The sequence below is a fragment of the Chelon labrosus genome (genome assembly GCF_963514085.1).
Source record: "Chelon labrosus genome assembly, chromosome: 24".
Taxonomy (NCBI): Eukaryota; Metazoa; Chordata; class Actinopteri; order Mugiliformes; family Mugilidae; genus Chelon; species Chelon labrosus.
In genome coordinates, this window is record NC_140357.1 from 6060467 (window position 1) to 6067863 (window position 7397).

Sequence of the window (7397 nt, forward strand, 5' to 3'; positions counted from 1 at the left end):
ATTAATAGCGATCAATAAGATGCATTACATAAATGTTCCTTAAAGTAAAGACCTACAAAGATTTTGCAGTTTGCCAAATCACTTAAGCCGAATGTACTGAAGCAGCAGAACTGTGGGCTGATTTAAGGGGGAATGAAAGAGGATTGTCAGATTATTAACACAAGTTAATAAACGCCTACCCTACAACAACTATAATCATTAAGGCTGCTAAACATTTATCTTACAGATTTATTTTAATCAAATCAACCACTTGGAAGAATCAACTTGAGCCAAAAGCAGAGCGCACAATCCAGCCAACAGCTAAGAAAGCAAACAAAGCCGTGGAAAAAAAACGTTTGTTCAAACAAACAATGAGCTTGAAATTGTCCGATTGATCTGACTTTGTGTGTGGAGGGTGTATACTGCTTAATCATGGATGAATGCACAACACTGAGGATTATAAGTGATGTACAGCGCGAGGCTTTAATATGCAGTCTGTTTTTTTTATGTCGAAATAAAGCAAAACATACTTTCCATAGGACAAGTGCTTCAACAGCAGTCAGCAAATATTTGTTTATATTATATACCGTATATTCCCAGGTACACAAGTACACAGAGTACACACACACACACACTTAAACCCATCAGTCTGAAAGCGATTCGTCTTCAGTGCACATTTTCTCTGAAAATGTCGCTCACACGTCTGAACCAAAACAGCCCTGCGAGCAAAAATAAACTTAAGGGCTAAGGCGAGCAGACATGCTGTAGCTACCGCTGAGAACCCAACGCCACAATGCAAATAAGCTCTCACACAATAACAGACGACCCACATCTCCATGCTAGGCAGCCGAGATTCAATATCGGAGGACAAGGAGTGCTGCGTCCCCAGGCCCTTCTTGTAAAGTGGCCCATAAATCAAGAACCCTGTTGAGAGCCGGTCTCTGTGGGTCTGGTCCAGGACTGTGGAAACAGAGCTGTGCTCTGGCTGGGAAAAAGGCACACCCGCCAACCCCCTCACCCCCCAACCCCCCACACTTGCAATGCAAGGTTTATCTTAGCAGCATAAAATTATTACCATCATTAACCAAACTGCAGACTGGAATTGTTTAAATGAATAGATGATGCTGGTGCTCAGCGATGAATGTACCAGAGGTATTACTTTAGCCGAGCCACATTTGGGGGAAATAGCTGCAGGGTTACTTTATCTGTTTAATTCTTACATCGCAATCAGCAATGATAGATAGAATACCATTTTACACTCTCAATGGTCGATCTATGTAGATTGATGGATGAGGTACAACATCATTGCAATGCATTTTAAAGTTTTAAATTCCCTCAAATGACATGCAAAAGGCTAGTTGGGAACAAGGAGAGGTGTAAAATAACATGCCAAAACCAAAAGAATATGTACTCATAGCACACAACATGACTTGGTTAGATGATAACAGAGTGGCTAAATGTTGGACACGTGGATGATAAATAATCATCTCAACTGTTTTTGTTTTGATAAACTAACAATCTATATTACAAAATGACATACTTGTCATGGTGATACATTTTAATGCTCAAACCGCGTAAAATGTAATGCAAAAAGCTTAAGAAGTGGTTAGGGACTGGGATAAGTGGCACTTCAAGTTTAAATGGCCGAGATTAACCTATTGTAAATTCTCAAAACTTAATGTTTAATAATTTAATTGAGAGTTTCTAACACATGACCAATAATTTTAGTAATTACTCGCATTATGTTGATTTAGTAATGACTTCAAAAGACTTATAGATGCATTGTAAAGTAAAGTGTGCACAGTTTTCTGGTTCAGGGCATGAATTTACTGAAATGCAGGGCTCAAAATTAGCACATTTGTTAATGCAGTGTAGTGGCAAGAAACAAGGAGTTGTTCAGATCCAGTCCACCTGGACCACCACTATACTTAACAGCGGGTGGAAATATATGTATAAAATTAGCTGTAAACACTATGTTGCCCCAGGTCTCAGCTGAAGTGGTTAATGGGAAATGAAAAATAAAGAACTGCTAATGAAGCGCTCCTTGATTTCACTCACTATTAATCCCTTGACGTAGCTGTTCTATTTAAGCTCCGGCCTGGCTCAGAGGAGAGAATTTGGTGCAAACCATCTCAGCGTTCCTACTGAGGCTATCTGTGTGTGCATTCATATCATGTATGCAAATAGGCCATATCCATGACTCCCACTCAAGAAGATGCTCTTTATAATAGTATGAGCATCTTTTTTTCAGTGAATACTCAAAAGCCGTTGCAGACACCACACATCCTAAATGGGCTGGTAAAAAGGCTCTGCTGAATTCTCTGAATACCTCAACACCCTCCACTTAGAGAACAGGTCAAAATGTGAATACAGATTGGTAGTTGTGATGGTGTTTTGATAACATCACAGAGCTGCGTTGCATCCAGTATGCAGTTAGCCTGCAAAATAATTTAGTCCGGGGCTCTTTTTTTCCTGCCAACTGGCGTTTTGTGTGATTTTTCATCTCCACACCAACGTATGGAATGTCACAACAAAGCCTTCATGAATGAGTAAGCACAGATCCGATGAAGAGAGGAGGGGAAATGGGAGGAAAAATTGCTCATTTTCCTTCCCCTGGCATGCAATTTCCATCCACTATCCACATCTCTCTAAAAGCTATCTAAAACACATCAACTTCATCTTTCTAGGCTGGATGGGTCTCACAGGATCACCTCCAGACATGGCGCAAAGACAGTGGGCCTGAAAAGAAAGGATGAAAATAATAATTCTGTCCTCTTGCTTATAGCAATGGGCTTCTCATTTTACTGCTGATTAAAAAGGGGGGGAGGGCATTCACTTTGAGCGTCACTTGCCCCTAGCAAAGAAAAATACCATATATTGAGGTAACTGATCATGTCTTAGATAGCCTTTTCATCAGAGAGAGCACTACACGAGTATTTCAACACCTCCTTTTTCATTTTAGTCATGTTACAATTGACCAGCACAACGTTTTAGCTTCGGGGCACACTACACTGTTGCTGACCTCAAGTTCTTTTATTTCCTACTGTAACAAATGGGAAAATAAATGCTTTAAAATTGCATTTGATTCTGGTCAATTTATGCTTTGATCGCCCCCGAAACACACACATACAAAGCTTGAATTTGTTTTTCACGAGCAATGTGAAATGACAGTTTGAAATAATGCCATCTCCATCCTTTTATCGGGGTATTATGGACCGCTCTGGTAGAATATGAATGCCATTATATGCGGAAAGTAAATAAAGCTAGCGTTGCAGCAGCAGGCACTCATCTCAATTCATACATGAAGGCATTCATATCAAGGTCTAAAAAAAATAAAAAAATAAAAAAAATGAGTGACCATGAAAATGATTTGCAAGCAAGGATCATTCTTTATTATTCCTCTACGGTGAATCACAGCAGGAAAGGGCGCACCCAGAGCACGACTGCCACAAAGTAAATGGAGGTCCAAATTTTGAGGGCCACTTATTTTTCCATTCAGCTGGGTCTCCATTCAGCATGTTGTGGTTCTTTGAAAGGGACTTACTTCCACAGGAGAACTATGAGGGAACAAAGCATGATTCTTCTGTTGATAGTGACATGTGTTCTAGAAAAAGGTGAAACCACACGGGAACATACCAGCCATGATGTTGGCCATTGTACAAATGAATGAATTGACATTTCTCCTAATGGCTAATTCAAAAAATCTCATAAATCAAAGCTGATTGATGCAACAATCATTCGGAAAATATCATAACGCTGTCCAGCTCAACGATTTACAGTACTGGTCATATTGGCCTAATAAATGCTGACATACCTCAAACATACTAAACGGACAGCTCCAATTGTTTAAATGGGATGCCAACCGTGCTGCCAGATACAGCTGATAGATTCCAGCCTGAAAGCTGTTCAACACCCACCATCATGTGGTCAAAACGGCCCAAAATATTAGAATGATAGTTTGTTCTTTGACCACCTAGATTGCTTACGCTAGTGCACAGAAATCATCCAGCAACAAACCACAGCAGCCGACCACCACAACTACTCATATTTAGCCACGACAAAGCCATTTGAGGACATTATGATGCCCACAGACAAAGCACATCTCTACTCTCTAGACTCAGAAAGTAGTACAGTCATGCATGCCACCTGAGCCCTGAAGAGTTGAATTTGTTTACAACCAAATGGCTCTGGATGGTTGTAGGATTAACCAACTGTGTGCAGAAGTATTTTTTTTCTGTATCAGTTAAAACACCGGTGTTCATCTAAGAATTGAATTGGGCACCCGAATGGATTACACAATACATCTCAGGGGTCTACAGACAATTAGGTTATACAAAAAAAAGTGAAACTACAGAAATTGTGCTACAAGTATATAGGCACTATATAGTTCTAACCCATTAAACCAAACAGGCCACATGTAACCATATGTATTTCCATCTGTATTCTGTACTCTTGATTCTCTTTTGAATGGGCGAGTCAACATGCCCAGACATATTGTTATCTACCTGATCTACCATACTTGTCAATTCATGACATGATGGCTGCAACAAAAATAAATAGCTCTGAATCAGATCGATGCCCAATGATTGCGATGGAAAATGGAACGAGGCACGGGGAAAGAGGAATCTCATCTTCAGGGGAATTGGATTTTCAAAAGATTTAACTGAGAGCACGTCTGTTATGCATGTAGTCCGCAGCTTCTAATACTCGGATTTCACAACAGTCAATAACTGTGCGCAGCAGTGCCACATATTGCAAATATTACACATTTGCAATATGTAATATTTGCACAAATGCAAATGGCCACACACATACATAAACACACAATGCTGAATCACCTCCCGGTATTTCCATTTCCCCTTGAGTCTTATTAATGTCATTTAATAGCCATGATTGAGGCGGCTCCCACTCAACTTCCTCTCCAACATTCTTGCTCACAAATCCTCATCAATTGCTCCAATCACTCCTCACACAGAGCCAATATTCTACGGTGAGACAACCCTTATTTCCCACCGCATTAATGAACTCTTTCATTTGAAAGCCTTTGACTGTCCGCCCCTTGATTGCAAAGCCAAGGCCAATAGGCACTAGTGACAGCTTCTTGAAAATTAAAAGTATCAATCAAGACAGGAAAGGGGGAAATGTGTGATGTTTTCAAACCCTCCTGTCTACCAGAGAGAGCACTATAAGCAGAACAGGGTCAAGTGGTGCTTCAAAATGCTTGACGTGGGTTTTTTTTAGCTCATTTTAGTGCAAGATTTGTGGAGTTCAAAGATTAAATGTCAGCTACTCGAGGGAAAATTAGTGGATCACATTCTGAGCTTGATAATGATATTTTATGAGATATTGGGCAGGTCTGCATATCACAAATGGCAAATAACTAATATAGACTAATGTACACTGTGTTCAAATATTTTAAAACAAGGTTAGTAGTCGAGCCTGGTAATTCATCTGTAGGGTTTATTAAGACAAGGAAGCAGTCAAATGTGGCATGAGAGTTAAATTGCTTTTACCACTAATGAAGGATTCCAAATGATTCCTAAAATAAACCCACCAACGAAAGAACATCTTCAGGCGCACATTAGCAGCTGCACTTAATTCATCATGGTGCAGAATAGGAATTCAATGCTGCTGGGCAAACTTGACCAGCATAAAAAAGTGCCAATGCTGGATGACATAATCTCTGTCTAAATCAATTTCTGTGTGAGAGCACTCGACTCAGCTCAATATGTAGCTGCAGGGCTTCCGTTAAGTGGCCGCTGCCACTTACCTATTAATTCATGTGGTGCTGTTTGCTCCTGTGGCAAGCACAACCCCAGATGTTGGCAATTAATACAGTAGGCTAGTGAGTAAAACTATAACCTTAAACCAAGAGACAATGTGTTACCAGACTCAAAAGATTTGAAGGAGAGTATGAGATTTTGGAAGAAGCTTTTTAAAACGGTGAGTACAAATATTACTGGGGAAAAAAATAAAAAAAAGATATACGACTGCTGATTATAAGGTGTTGAGTACCTGCAGGCCTTGGCCTTAGGAACCACTTAAAAAAAAAAAAAAAAACACTCTGCAGCAATCTTTTCTCAATACAATTGTGACATGCAACTTGCAAGGCTAGTATCTTCTGTAACTCTTCCCGAGAGGCAGAAGGGAATACTTTAAGCCATCGTCTGCTCTAACTTTACATCAGTATCACTTCCTGATTCCCAAATATGTCTAACTGGCAAACCCCAGTCTGGTCAGAGCCAGAGTGGAGATCCAATATCCATCTGGACAATCATAAGCCATCATCCATCCAAGCAAGGGAGGGAAGCAGGAGGAGGGGAGAGGAAATATTAGCAAATACTGAGGAGAAGCACACAGCTGACTCGCCAAGCAAATCACTCAGCAGAAATAATTTGAAATAACTAAGACCGGGTTCTTCTCGCCTCCTTCTCGCCTCCTTCCGCACGCGCACGCGCTTTGAGTGTGCATCAACCGACACACGATCGTGCACTTGCACCGGCGCGCATACACAAACGCGCACCGCTGATGCACCGGAGCGGTATACAAATACTCACATGAAGAAGAAAAATGCATGCGTAAAATTAACAGTTCGTGTCCACTGACGCACTAATCGCTTGGCTTGGATAAGTATATTTTCCCCTGAATAATAGAGGAGACTTCAGCAGCACACTTTCACTGCCGTACTGCAGCCGCGAATAGTTGCACTGAGGAGGTTCCGGAGGTACTACAGCAAAAAAAGAGCGACTCGGGTTTTATGCGTAACTGACGGAAAACATGTTCCCTCCAAATGCGCATTTAAGTGTCGCATATTAGCAGACTGTGAATCCAATTGGTAAAGCCCGTGGATAAGTGGCTGATGCTCATCTGAGTATATGAAATGCAGTGCCAAATTCATCGTGGGTGCCCACAAACAGAGGGCAGCATGGTCCAACTTTGACAAGGTAAAAAAAAGAAAGAATAAATTTAACTTACCCACAAGCAGTCTCCAAGCGATAGCGTACACTCTGCTGTCAGTTCAGATAGCCCCACACCATCACGGTGTATCAGAATCTGTTCTGGTCTACAGAGTAAAGCAGAAACGTTTTTTTAAGGATATCCAGCTGTGAAATAGTCCACTTCTCCAAGAACGCAACGTCTGTCCCAAAATTACATATTGCCAGTCCTCGCTGGCGCAAATCAGAGCGCAAAAACACCTGCAGATAGTCACTTTCAAACAGCGGGGAAGAAGGAAATGAAGAAAATCATGACAGTGATTAGGGAAATGGTCGACGGAATCAATGAAGGACAATATCAGAGGAGGCAATTAGTCTGATTATCCTATTAAATCAGTTGCTCAGCCGCTCACAGCCACACAGCCCCGGCAGGTGAGCCCAGCGACTACACGAGCGCAAATTTCCAAAGTGATGTGCAGAAAA